Source organism: Delphinus delphis, chromosome 10 (genome assembly GCF_949987515.2).
Source record: "Delphinus delphis chromosome 10, mDelDel1.2, whole genome shotgun sequence".
Taxonomy (NCBI): domain Eukaryota; kingdom Metazoa; phylum Chordata; class Mammalia; order Artiodactyla; family Delphinidae; genus Delphinus; species Delphinus delphis.
Genome location: NC_082692.2, coordinates 79,382,310 through 79,397,088, shown reverse-complemented (window position 1 = coordinate 79,397,088; position 14,779 = coordinate 79,382,310).

Genomic DNA, 14,779 nt, shown 5'->3' with positions numbered 1-14,779 from the left:
AATTATGTCCATCTTGTTTAATGTATCTTTTAAAGCTTGTGTTTCCTTATTCATTTTCATTTTGGATGCTCTGTCCATTGGTGAAAGTGGGGTGTTAAAGTCCCCTACTATGACTGTGTTACTGTCGATTTCCCCTTTTATGGCTGTTAGTATTTGCCTTGTGTATTGAGGTGCTCCTATGTTGGGTGTGTAAATATCTACAATTGTTTTATCTTCTTCTTGGATTGATCCCTTTATCATTATGTAGTGTCCTTCTTTTTCTCTTGTAATAGTCTCTGTTTCAACGTCTATTTTTTCTGATATGAGAATTGCTACTCCATTTTTCTTTTATTTCCATTTGCATAGAATATCTTTTTCCATCCTCTCACTTTCAGTCTGAAGTGGGTCTCTTGTAGACAGCATATATATGGGTCTTGTTTTTGTATCCATTCAGCCAGTCTGTGTCTTTTGGTTGGAGCATTTAATCCATTTACATTTAAGGTAATTATCGATATGTATGTTCCTATTCCCATTTTCTTAATTGTTTTGGGTTTGTTATTGTAGGTCTTTTCCTTCTCTTGTGTTTCCTGCCTAGAAAAGTTCCTTTAGCATTTGTTATAAAGCTGGTTTGGTGGTGCTGAATTCTCTTAGCTTTTGCTTGTCTGTAAAGGTTTTAATTTCTTCGTCAAATCTGAATGAGATCCTTGCTGGGTAGAGTATTCTTGGTTGTAGGTTTTTCCCTTTCACCACTTTAAATATGTCCTGCCAGTCCCTTCTGGCTTGCAGAGTTTCTGCTGAAAGATCAGCTGTTACCCTTATGGGAATTCCCTTGTATGTTACTTGTTGTTCTCCCTTGCTGCTTTTAATATTTTTTCTTTGTATTTAATTTTTTTTTGTATTTAATTTTTGATAGTTTGATTATTATGTGTCTTGGCATGTTTCTCCTTGGATTTATCCTGTATGGGACTCTCTGTGCTTCCTGGACTTGATTAAGTATTTCCTTTCCCATATTAGGGAAGACTTCAACTATAATCTTTTCAAATATTTTCTCAGTCCCTTTCTTTTTCTCTTCTTCTTCTGGGACCCGTATAATTAGAATGTTGGTGTGTTTAATGTCCCAGAGTTCTCTGAGACTGTCCTCAATTCTTTCATTCTTTTTTCTTTATTCTGCCATGCAGTAGTTATTTCCACTATTTTATCTTCCAGGTCACTTATCTGTTCTTGTGGCTCAGTTAATCTGCTATTGATCCCTTCTAGAGAATTTTTAATTTCATTTATTCTGTTGTTCATGATTGTTTGTTTGCTGTTTCGTTCTTCTAGGTCCTTGTTAAACACTTCTTGTATTTGCTCCATTCTGTTTCTAAGATTTTGCATCATCTTTACTATCATTATTCTGAATTCTTTTTCAGGTAGACTGCCTATTTCCTCTTCATTTGTTAGGTCTGGGTTTTTTTTACCTTGCTTCTTCGTCTGCTGTGTGTTTCTTTATCTTCTCATTTTGCTTAACTTACTGTGTTTGGGGGTCTCATTTTCGCTGGCTGCAGGTTCATAGTTCCTGTTGTTTTTGGTGTCTGCCCTCAGTGGCTAAGCTTGGTTCAGTGTGTTGTGTAGGCTTCCTGCTGGCGGGGACTAGTGCCTGTGTTCTGGTGGATGAGGTTGGACCTTGTCTTTCTGGTGGGCAGGTCCATGTCTGGTGGTGTGTTTTGGGGTGTCTGTGACCTTTTATGATTTTAGGCAGCCTCTCTGCTAATGGGTGGGGTTGTGTTCCTGTCTTGCTAGTTGTTTGGCATACGGTGTCCAGCACTGTAGCTTGCTGGTCGCTGAGTGGAGCTGGGTCTTGGCATTGAGATGGAGATCTCTGGGAGAATTTTGCCATATGATATTACATGGAGCTGGGAGGTATTTGGTTGACCAATGTCCTGAACTTGGCTCTCCCACCTCAGCGGCACAGCCCTGATGCCTGGCTGGAGCACCAAGAGCCTGTCATCCACACGGCTCAGAATAAAAGGGAGAAAAAAAGAAAGAAAGAAAAAGATAAAATAAAATTAAAGTTATTAAAATAAAAAAGAAAAAGTAATTATTAAAAAATGTTTTTTTAAAGTAATTTAAAAAAAAAAAAGGAGAAAGAAGAGAACAACCAAACTAAAAAACAAATCCACCAATGGTAACAAGCACTTAAAACTATACTAAAAACAACAACAAAAACGGACAAACAGAACCCTTTGACAAATGGTAAAAGCAAAGCTCTACAGACAAAATCACACCCAGAAGTATACGCATACACACTGAAAAAAAGAGAAAAAGGGAAAAAAAGATATATATTGTTGCTCCCCAAGTCCACCCCCTCAATTCGGGATGATTCGTTGTCTATTCAGGTATTCCACAGATGTAGGGTACATCAAGTTGATTGTGGAGATTTAATCCGCTGCTCCTGAGGCTGCTGGGAGGGATTTCCCTTTCTCTTCTTTGTTTGCACAGCTCCCAGGGTTGAGCTTTGGATTTGGCCCCACCTCTGTGTGTAGGTCGCTGTAGGGCATCTGTTCCTGCCCATACAGGACAGGGTTAAAGGAGCAGCTGATTCGGGGGCTCTGGCTCACTCAGGCCGGGGGGAAGGGAGGGGTACAGAGTGCGGGTTGAGCCTGCGGCAGCAGAACCCAGCATGACATTGCAGCTGCCTGAGGCGTGCCGTGCATTCTCCCGGGGAAGTTGTCCCTGGATCCCGGGACCCTGGCGGTGGCGGGCTGCACAGGCTCCCAGGAGGGCTGGTGTGGATAGTGACCTGTGCTTGCACACAGGCTTCTGGGTGGCGGCAGCAGCAGCCTTAGCGTCTCATGCCCGTCTCTGGGGTCTGTGCTGATAGCCACGGCTCGCGCCCGTCTCTGGAGCTCCTTTAAGTGGCACTCTGAATCCCCTCTCCTCGCGCACCAGGAAACAAAGAGGCAACAAAAAGTCTTTTGCCACTTTGGCAGCTCCAGATCTTTTCCCCGGACTCCCTCCTGGCCAACTGTGGCACACTAGCCCCCTTCAGGCTGTGTTCACGCTGCTAACCCCCATCCTCTCCCTGGGAACCGACCTCTGAAGCCTGAGCCTCAGCTCCCAGCCCCCGCCCACCCCGGCGGGTGAGCAGACAAGCCTCTCAGGCTGGTGAGTGCTGGTTGACACCGATCCTGTGTGTGGGGATCTCTCCGCTTTGCCCTCCACAACTCGGTGGCTGTGCTCTCCTCCGTGGCTCCAAACCTTACCCTCTCTGTCACCCGCAGTCTTTGCCCGCGAAGGGGCTTCCTAGTGTGTGAAAACCTTTCCTCCTTCACAGCTCCCTCCCAGAGGTGCAAGTCTCGTCCCTATTCTTTCGCCTCTGTTTTTGCTTTTTTCTTTTGCCCTACCCAGGTACGTGGGGAGTTTCTTGCCTTTTGGGAGGTCTGAGGTCTTCTACCAGCGTTCAGTAGGTGTTCTGTCGGAGGTGTTCCATGTGTAGATGTATTTCTGATGTATTTGTGGGGAGGAAGGTGATCTCCACATCTTATTCTTCTGCCATCTTGAAGCTCCTCTAGACTCATTTTTAAAATAAATGTCTTCATCTCATATGTGATATGAAGTTTGTATATATGAATGCATACAAACTGTTAAGTGTTATTACCCCTGAGCAGTGAGAATTGTGAGTAATGAATTCGGGGGGTGTTGCTGTTACCTTGACATACCCCTGTGATTTTTTTTTATAAGAACATACGAAAATTTTAAAATGCACGTGGACAAAAGAAAATACCTTATCATGCACTCTAATCCTACAAGTGAGAGAACTGAGGATGGAGAAATTAAATGACTTTTTCACAGTAACACAGCTCATTAGAGACAGATGGAATGTGCATCCAGGTCTTTGGACTTCAACTTGTGTATGATTACTGCTGTATCAGATTGGCCCTCTTTGTGGGAACTAATTTAAAAAATGTTTGAATCATCACTGCCCATATCTTTAAAATCAAACAGAAACAAAGCCCACCACCCCACCTCAAAAACCTTGGAATTTAAATTTTACAAGTTCAGATCTTACTCTTTTTCATCTATGAATGTACTTTCCTGTATGAATTAGAATTAAGGGCTTCTCTTCAGTTTTTCAAGTGAGCTTTATTATCGTCTAACAGAAAGGATAACCCTAGTGTAGAGGAGAAATATCTTAATTAACTGAAAAGTTAAATTGAGTCATCGATTCCATCTGTGAAATTAAGAGGATGAGGGCAGGGGGAGGAAGGGAAGACTGCATTTGGGCTGCTTTGTGTAATAGTCAAATCTTCCAACACTAGGGAAAGTCTCCAGGTCTCAGCTCTTCCAACAAAGATGCTTGTTGTGGTGATATCTGTGAGTCTGCTTCACAAAGACCATCTCTCCAGGTGGGTTCTCAATTGAGCTCTGCTGCTTCTGCGTTTCCCTTGGTTTCATTCATTCCTTCCTTCCTGGCTGCCCACAAAAATTGCTCTGGATAGATGCTCCAGTACCTGAATTTACCTTGTTGAGTACTTTATTCATTATTTTTTTGCAGTCCTCTTTCAATTGCAGATATTTAAATTTACCAACCTGTTCATATTCTCTTTCTGTCTGGGGGATATAGACCCTTTGAGTGTTGAGGAAAGAACATTGTGAAGGAGAGAGAAGGGAGGTGATCAAAAGAATAAGGAGTTTCTAAGCTAAATTTTGCTGTCACCTAATCATCACTGTCGTCTTCCTTACCAGTCATTAATCGGCACTATCATCAATCTAATGCTTGTCATCATCAGAGCTACCATCTGTTAAACAGTGACTGAGAGCCAGGCACTGGGATAGTCATTTTGTATAGTCTTTTGCTTCAGTATAACTCATGGGGGTAGGTGCTGTTATTATTCCCATTTGTATATAAGGAGATTGAAGCCAGTAAGGCTTACATGATTTGTTGAGGGTCACATTGGCTAAGGACTGCCTTGCCTGTTTTGGATAAAGATTGTCTTCTCTCAGGATTTAGGGTAGGAAAACAGGCAAAGGGAACATAATAAGACACTCATCACAGAAGTGGAATCCTCCAACACTTCCCCCCTGTGCCCCCCCATCCCCCCCCCAGTGTGTTCAGCTTATTACTATCTAGGGGAACTCTTTTTTTTTTTTTTGCGGTATGCGGGTCTCTCACTGTTGTGGCCTCTCCCGTTGCGGAGCACAGGCTCCCGAAGCGCAGGCTCAGCGGCCATGGCTCACGGGCCTAACTGCTCCGCAGCATGTGGGATCTTCCCAGACCGGGACACGTAACCGTGTCCCCTGCATCGGCAGGTGGACTCTCAACTGCTGTGCCACCAGGGAAGCCCTAGGGGAACTCTTTGACTTTCTGAAAACATCTATTGATCTCCTCGTGTGGGGAGATTTACAGAGACAGTCTGTAGATCTCAGATGCCATTGAAACATTCACTGCTTGGTCGTGGATAGGAAGGGTGTTTGTAAAAGGAAGGCCAAGTAATGTCATCATTTAGCCTCATTTGTGCAATGGATGACTGTGTTTCTGGCACTGAGAGAGATGCCCCAAAGCCATTTGAAAGATGAAAGTGCTTATCTTGAAGCAAGGTTTTCTGCAAGATCACAAACCAACCATCTAAAATGTTGGTTCAGAAAAAATGAGAGCAAGGAACTTTCAGACTCTTCAAACTGAAATGTCTAGTTTGGATTTTAACAGCATGTAGGAAAATTATCCTTGCTCTGGTCTTTGAATTTGATTCTTCTTATAGGAAGGGGAGAAGGTTTTCCTATCCTTTGGTATTGGGACTTAAAAGACACGCAGCAATTAGGGTGTTTTCATTTTGCTCAACTTTGGTATCTGGGCACTCCTGCTGGATTCTACAGTCAAAATTCTTGTCTGCAGCTTGGGACTGATTTTAATGTAAATAGCAGGTTTGTCCCATCTCAGGTGCTTTTTAAAACATCATTCAGCAATTAGCTGAATCAAAAAAGGAACATAGTACTTCTATATTCTGTCTCAAAGCTTGTCCATATCTAAGCTGAGAATCTTACTTTACTCCCGTTACACTGAAGCAGCTGTTGGGTTGGGTGCCTGGGCTATAAATAATAGAAGAAGCAAGTGCCACTCTTTGGAGTTATCTGAAGGGGAACACTTTCTGCTACCCTCTCTCTGCTAACATCACTAACTAATTTTGGAAGTGATAAGGGTGGATTCCCTGAGGTCATCAGTGGCTATGTAACACGTTATGAGATAAAATAATTGTATTGAAATGTTGCTATTTCTTACAGCACTTTCCACAGATGTTTAAATTCTACATAACCTCCAAAGTTGGATATCAAGTGCTGTTCTAAAAAAATATTTTGAAAAGATTTACCCCTATATAATTCTAGACTGCAACAATGTATGTATTGTTACCACCAGTGGGATTTTTTTGTTTCCCTTCCATTGAATTTGGGGAAAGTCCCTGAGATGCTGCTGTCACACTAAAGGGTTAAGTTTTATAGGGCAAGAGTCTGAAAGAATTTAATTTTCTCAGCACTTTGCCTCATCTCTAGTATCTGCCACAACATGCCTCATTTTGGTAGCATAATAGTTGAGACATCCTTTGGGCAAAAGTAACAAAAATAGGGAATCTCCCCTCCTCGTTCTCCCTAGCAAGTACCATGAGGATATATAGTATGGACATGAATGTTTGGTATAGTGAAGATATGATTGCCAACTCTGCTTGGTTCTGAGTTAATAGCTAGCAAAGGGAAATGAAGCTTACATGTACAAAGAGTGTGCTATGTCACTGAAAAAAGATTTCTAAAACTTTTGGTTAACTGGCACATACATTTTTTCTTCATTATTTTTTGGAATTGAGAACTACTCCACATGCTCACTTCCTACTAGATACATTTGCCAAGGAAACTGGCTCAAATCTTATCCTTGATCACTGTTTTCAGAATTCTAGAGTAGGAATTTCAGAAAAAAAGGTATTGGGCCATCTGGAATTGTGCAATAAAGACCTCCAAAAATTCACTCCTCGATGAAAGAAATGAGAATACTGGCAAAAACTGTCAAAATCAACTTTGGAACTCTCGAAATTAACTAAAGGCTTGCAACAACTTGGGGAGGGTTTATTCAAGAAAAATGGCTGACTCTTGGTAAGAACAGCAAGATTTACGGCATTTTAAATTTGCTGTAATTCCACCCTTCAGCTCTGGTAGGCTTGACAAGCAGCAGCCTTGCGCAGTGATAGCTATAGACACCACAGCCTACCAGCCACCAGAGGGGGAAAAATGGGTTTGGAGCACCCCTAACGCCCAGTCCCCAGAGCATTTCCAGTATTTAGCTGGTCTGGAAGCTTTCCGAAAAACTCCATTCTCAGAGCTTGTTATTATGTAACTTGATTCAAAACTTATTCTGTACAAACAGCATTTTCCCCAGGGTATTTGTTGGAAATAATCAGTGGTGATAGTTTACAGTGACCTGAGGTACCATTACCGGTTAGTGCTAACAAGAGGTTGACCAACAAACTTGAAACATTGAGGAATGGGAGACCCATAGGGGGTTTTGAAAGGCTCTGCCATATTCCTGGGAATCTAGAAGACCACAGAAATTCTCTGCAGAAAATCCTTAGGAATCCACAGAAAAAAATTGATTAGATTTAATAAATAAGTTCAGCAAGTTGCAGGACACAAGATCAGCATATAAAATCAATTGCATTTCCCTATTTTAGCAATGACTAAATTGAAAATGAAATTTTGAAAGCCATTCCATTTACAATAGCATCAAAAAGAGTAAAATACTTAGGAATAAATTTAACAAAATGAGTGTGAGACTTGTACACTGAAAACTAAAAAATGTCATTGATTGAAGCTAAATAATACCTAAAAAAGAGGAAAGATACCCCATGTCCATGGACTGGAAAATTAATACTGTTAAGATGACAAAACTTCCTCAGTTAATCTATAGATTTAACACTATCTCTTTCAAAATCCAACCTGCCTTTCTTTGCAAAAATGGACAAGCTGTTCTTGAAATTCATGTGGAAAAGCAAGGGACCAGAATAGAAGAAGCAAGCTTGCGAAAGCAGAACAAAGCTGGAGAATTCACACTTCCTGATTTCAAATCTTACTTAAAAATCTATAGTAATCGAGACAAGGTGGTACTGGCATAAGGATAGACATACAGATCAATGGGATAAAACTAAAAGTCCAGAAATAAACCCTGAAATTTATTTTAATTGATTTAAATGATTTTGGGCAAGAGTGGTAAGACAATTCAATAGGGAAAGCACAGACTTTTCAACAACTGCTACTGGGACAACGGGATGTCCACATGCAATAGAATGAACTGTATCCCCACCCTCACCATCATATACAAAAAAGTAACTCAGAATGCATCATATCCCTAAATGTAAGAACTTAAACTAAATCCTTGTGACTTTTGGTTAGGCATGGTTTCTTGGAAATGACAACAAAAGCAAAAATAGAAAGTATAGATAAGTCTGACATTAGAATTTAAAACGTTTGTGCTTCAGAAGACACCATCAGTCAAGTAAAAATACAATTCAGATAATAGAATATATATTTCTTATGTATCTAATAAGAATCTAGTATCCAGAATATATGAAGAATTCTTACAGCTCAACAATAAAACGTAATTTTAAAAATGAATAAAGGATTTGAATAGAGCTTTCTCATAAGAATATACAAATAGTCAATAAGCCCATGAAAACATGCTCAATATCATTAGTCAATAGGGAAAAGTGCAAATCAAAACCACAATGAGATATCATTTCACATCCACTAGAATGTCTATAATCAAACAAACAATAACAAATGTTTCCAAGAAACTGGAAATTTCTTGCTGGTAAGTATGGCAAATGGTGTAGCCGCTTTGAAGAAAGATTGGCAGAGCCTCAAAAATTCAACGTAGGGTCCAGAAATTCCAACCTTAGGTAATGAATATATACCCTAGAGAATTGAAAACATGTCCACACAAAAATGTTTATATGAATGTTCATAACGACATCATTCATAATAGCCAAAAGTTGAAACAAGCCAAATGTCTATCAGTTAATGAATGGATAAACAGAATCTGATATATGTATACAATGGAATATTATTCAGCCATAAAAAAGTGAATACCACTATATGCTACAACGTGGATGAACCTTGAAACATTATGCTAAATGGAAGAAGTCCATCACAGAAGGCCACATATTGTTGTACTGCGTTCATATGAATTGGCTGTAGTCAAATTTATGGAGACATAAAGTAGATTAGTGCAGGCAGGGCTGGGTGGAGGAGATGGTGAGGAGTGACTTTTTAATGGGTATGGGGATTCTTCTGGAGGTGATGAAAATGTTCTGGAATTAGACAGTGGTGATGATTGCACAACTTTGTGAATATACTAAAAACACTGAGTTGTATGTTTTGAAAGGATCAATTTTATGGGATGTGAATTATACCTCAATAAAGCTGTTATTAAAAGAAAAAAGATAAAGGCATACCCCAGCTGTTCTCAATTAATGCTCTCAGGATGAGTGACTCAGCAGAGTCGGTAGTTTTTAACTTATATTTTTAAGAGAGCCAAACTATTTTGCAACATAGCAAACATATATTAAAGTGTAATCATCACATCTCACTGTTATAAACTAGGTAAACAAAACAGATTTCTTCACAGACAATATATGGAGATGGAATTCATCCATCGATACATCCAAGTTGTTTTGGTCGTTTTACCTTGAGTTTGAGTTGGCAGAGAAAGAGAGAAAGGGAAATTAAGGCCGAATAACCTCGGCCTGATGATTCTGCTCTTGATCAAAAACAGTACAAAGGCTTTTGTTACATCCTTCCCTGTCCAGCCTGGCTCTCTGTACTGATTATCTTCAACAGATAATAGTTTGTTGGCTAGGTACTGGTAATTATTTTAGGTGGTGCGATTTCACTGTGATTAAATTAAAATCTGTCTCCTCGGCATCCTAAATAAAGCCTACTCTCAGAGTTTAAGTTGTTTTTTTTTTTTTCCTTAAGTTGGAGAACAGTTAAAAAGAGATTGGTGTTTCCTTGAAAAAGAAAAAAACTCAAACTCTTCTACCTAGTGTCATAAAGATGATAATCAACTAAGAGTTGAGCCTTGTGGCAATGAAGATGACTTTAAACGTGAACTGTTCCTTTGTGTTTCTTCTTGGTCCGGTCCGTTCCTTTCCAGGTCAATATCTTTGTTTATTTAATGCTCAGATTTTATTCTAACATTCTAACGCTAATATTTCAGTCCCAGCCCCTTGGATGCACAAGAATATATTACAAGTAGATAATATCCTGCTGGAATACTTTTAATTGTAATGAGAAATAACCAAGTGCATCCTTAAGAAGAAGGGGCACATAAGAAATTTAAAGTTTGTGTTTTGAGATTTTAGTTTTTAGGTGTTCATATACATAAATATTTATATTTTTTTCTGTGTTTGCTAAGGTAAGTCTTACATGCTCATATGATCTTGGGTGTAACCAAGGCCATACCCCTGAGAAAATGAAATTATGAAATTGGATTGCAATTTAAATATTCCATGGGCACAGTCTAAGAATATTGTTCATTTTATGGATTGATAAGTTTTGTTTTGTTTTTTTGCGGTATGCGGGCCTCTCACTGTTGTGGCTTCTCCCGTTGCGGAGCACAGGCTCCGGACGCGCAGGCTCAGCAGCCATGGCTCACGGGCCCAGCCGCTCCACAGCATGTGGGATCTTCCCGGAGCGGGGCACGAACCCGTGTCCCCTGCCTCGGCAGGCGGACTCTCAACCACTGCACCACCAGGGAAGCCCTGGATTGATAAGTTTTTAAGGGAGAAGTTGAAACATCCATCAAGCATACCTCTTCCTCTTAGTGAACCTCTTCAGCCATTTGACGGTTATTCTACTCTGGGCATATTTATCTTAGGTTTGTCACAAGAGGACAAAGAGGGAGGCTTTGAACTGTCATCTGCAAGCTGAATTATCTGATATCATTTATACATTTTAAGGAATCTGGGGGCAGAACTTGTTTGTTTAGATCTGATTTATGCTATGTAATTCCCATGTGGATATGAATATGGTAATCTTGAAGGATAATTTATATTTTCTGTTGCTTTTTCCTAGTGACTGGTTTTTGCTAAGGAATGCATATAAATTACAAATTAGAAGGAACAATGTCTCTAGAATTCTGAACTTGTACTGATGACTGAAATAGTCTAGCATTGTCATAAACAACAGAAAGATCTGAAAATGTTTCTAGATGAGGTGGAAAGCTATTGTCTCAGATCTGCTCAGCAACGTGAATCCCAAAAGGAAGAATACATTAGTAGGAAAATTAAAGGTTGGCTTAATTTTGGAACAATTACATCCAAAATGGGAGGGTGTTTTCAGACCTTGGTCAGAATCTACTGAATCTCTGAAAGTTTTGGAGATTAAATCCAGGTATTTTAGGGTCCCAGCATGCATGCATGAATGCGTGACAGCCCTCCGATCTCCCATTCAAGGCAGACATCACTAATGGAACAGGAGAGACTTGGCTGTTAAACTCTAAGTATGATAGCCAGTCTCCAAAATGTCTCTCAATGATCCTAGCCTCCCTTGTGTATCCATGCCCTTGTGTCATTCCGTCCCATATTGCATACGGCTGATCTATTTGAACCATAGAATAGAGCGGAAGTGACAGTGTGGGACTTCTGAGGCTAAGTCATAAAAGATGTTGTGGCTACTCCCTTGCTCTCTTTTGGATAATTTCCTGGGAGGGCAGCCATCTGCCATGTTGTGAGGACCCTCAAGCAACACTGTGGCGAAGTCCATGTGGTGAGGCCTCCTGCTAATAGGCAGTAGCAACTTGCTAGTGATCTGAGTGAACCACCTTGGAAGTGGACCCTCCAGCTCCAGTCATGCCTTCACTTGACTGCAACCTCATGAGAGACCCTGCGCCAGAACCACAGAGCTGAGCTTTCCCTAATTTCCTGATCTGTGGAAACTACAAGAGGTAATAGGTGTTTATTGTCTCAAGCTGCTGAATTTGGGGACAATTTGTTACGCAGCAATAGATAACTAATGCATAATGTTTGAATGGTGATCCTAGGAAGCTGAAATGAGGGAGTGAGGAAAATGTGTCAGGGGAGAGAGAATAAAGGGTACCTTAATGTGGACAATTGGGCTCAGTCCCATTGGCATATCACTGAGGATGATTTACCATGTACCTCAGAATTGTGTTACCAAGGGATAGGGAACTTGTGTATTTTTCCACTGACTTCCATTTCTCATTGGATAAAGGTTGTCTCTGGGGGCATGAAATCTTCAGTACTTTCAGGTTGCCTTGCTTTTGGGTTCCCAAAGAGTCAGAGAAAATCCTCAGAGAAGCAGAATGCTGCAGGTGGTTGAAATGGGATGCTGTCAGCATGTAACAGAAATGTCCACTGAGGCCACAGGTGAACTCAGGGGTGGATGGAACGGATGAGGAAATACAATGGGACTTCAGTAATATCGGCCACATGGCTTCATCGTCTCTTCCATTGCCACAGTTGGATCGGCCACTCCCAGTCAATTACTGTTGGGATTTGAGGTGAAGTCACTTGTTTTCTCTAGTCTGGAATATACTCCCCACTCTTTGTTCTGTCTCCTCCACTCAACACTTCTTTCCACCTGGTAAGTTCTTACTTAACTCTCAAGGGTCAAAGGTTACCTACCCAGTGACCCTTCCCTAATACCCCCTTTGCCTGGCTAAGTTAAACCTCCCTTTCTTTGTTGGTTCCCTGCTTTCAATAGGCACATGGATTGTAATCATTTCTTTATGTGTTTATCTCCCTGACTTACCTGCCGGTGAACTTTGGCTCATCTTTATACTTCCAGCGTATGACATATATTAGACCCTCAAAAAATGCAAGCTAAATGAGCAAGGCTTAGAGGATTTGAGGTCAAGGTACAAATCTCCTAAGTGTTCTACAGTGTTCTCCCAGACTGTATTCTCCCTACGGCGGTACTCACAGACGTGTGTTTTACTATGGATAAAAGAAACATATTGACATGCTTTTGGATTACTTGGATTGCTCTTTATAGAAGAAGTAATCCAAGTAAGAATAAAGATTCTGCCAGACTGGGTATGGAAAAACGTAATTTTAAAGCCTCAGGCCCTCCAATACCTGAATTTACATACCACATGTGTTTTTCAAACTGTTGTCTTCTACTGACTTGGTAGAGAAACTTTTTTAGTCAAAAAAATGGACTCTCCATAGCAAAGTCATGGAATGGCTATGTTGCCATGTGACCTGTGGCATGAGGTTTGGTTCTTATTATCAGAGTTTGAAGGATACTGTTTATAGGTGGGGGGAAGGGGAAAGTGACCAGCACTCTTTCAAAGCTGGCATTGTTTCTACAGGTCCCTGGGGAATGTTACCATCCCCAAACACTAACAGATGTCATTCTCCTGTCCTGGACTGACCTGAGGCTCTTACCCATGGTTCACTTGTGCGGAGATTTAGCCCATGTGCATTTCGTCGTCTTTCCCTTCAGGGCAGGACAAGCAAAGAGAAGAGACGTGTTTCATTTTGGCTCATTTTGTTTTGCTTTTGTTCCATCAGAGCCACTCCATGGCTTTGTTTAGAGCCTCTAATACTTGCTGGACCTGGAGAATCCCTTGTTGGATGCCAAGAGTTAAATGTATTCAGTGCATTTTCCAGGGGGCTTGATGAAAGGTGCTAACAGATGTTGATTTCAGCTTTGTCATTCAAGTGCTTCTCAAAAACCACCTGATGTCTCTGGGTTAGAGCTTTTCTTTCAGCCTTTTCTCATTACATTTTAGCTGTGTTTTGTGAATAAACCTTTGAAGAAATTTGAGAGCTATTTTGGAAACCCAAGGAGTAGAAAAGCTGAAATGTCTAAGCTCTGAAATATGCATTTGGCCTTATTCTCAATGCCTGTAGTCGAGGGAAGGCAAAGGCAGATGCTAAGTATTTTTCTGTGCTCTGAAAAGATAATATTCCTTTAAAAAATTAACCATTAATTCTAATTATGTATACAATATATATTATATACTCTATATACATTAATTCTGTTACAATTATATATACACACAGTCAACTTTTTCCACTGTGGTCTTTGTAAAAATCCTTTAAATTTTGTGCTAAAAAGTTCATATGTTTAGAACTTTTAAATGCTTTTATTTATCCTAAAGGTGAATATAATAAATCTGCATTCAGATACTCTTTTTTTTCTATAGGTACCTGTAGTAGAGACAAGGAATAAATGCCAGTATTAGGCTCAGGGTTTGCATTTTCAGAAGTAGTTTGGGACCCTTCTGACTGCAAGTAAAATGTAGAAATCTTTTAATTCAGCTGATTTCACTTCAGTTCTAGTAGAGGCCTGATTTAGTTAGGATTGTAAGCAGTGTTTGACTGTTTACATGAGTGAATAGAGAAGTAGCATCAAGTATGTCTCTGAGGTGCCCTTTCACATAAATAGTCCCACTTTCAGCAAGTCAGATATGACCTGGTGTAGGTTAATCACCCCAGTCTTGAAGATGGAAGCATTTTCTGGTGGACTCCCAAGAGGCCAGAGGAAGCGAGAGATGAGAGTGGGCTGCCTGCTGCCTTCCTAGTCTTCTCTTCATTAAGCTGGATTTTAATGCTTTTTTTTTCTAATAAAGCTATTAGAAAAATGAAAAAAAAAAAAAAAAGAAATGACCTGGTATAGACATGCAATGTCAAGGTTATGTCTTGATTTGTTGGCCAAGCACTCCTGCCCCTCTTCTAGAGAACAGCAGGCCAAGTTTCCATTGAGGAACCACTGATCTCAAATTCCTAGTCTTCCCCCGCCCACTAACCCCCAG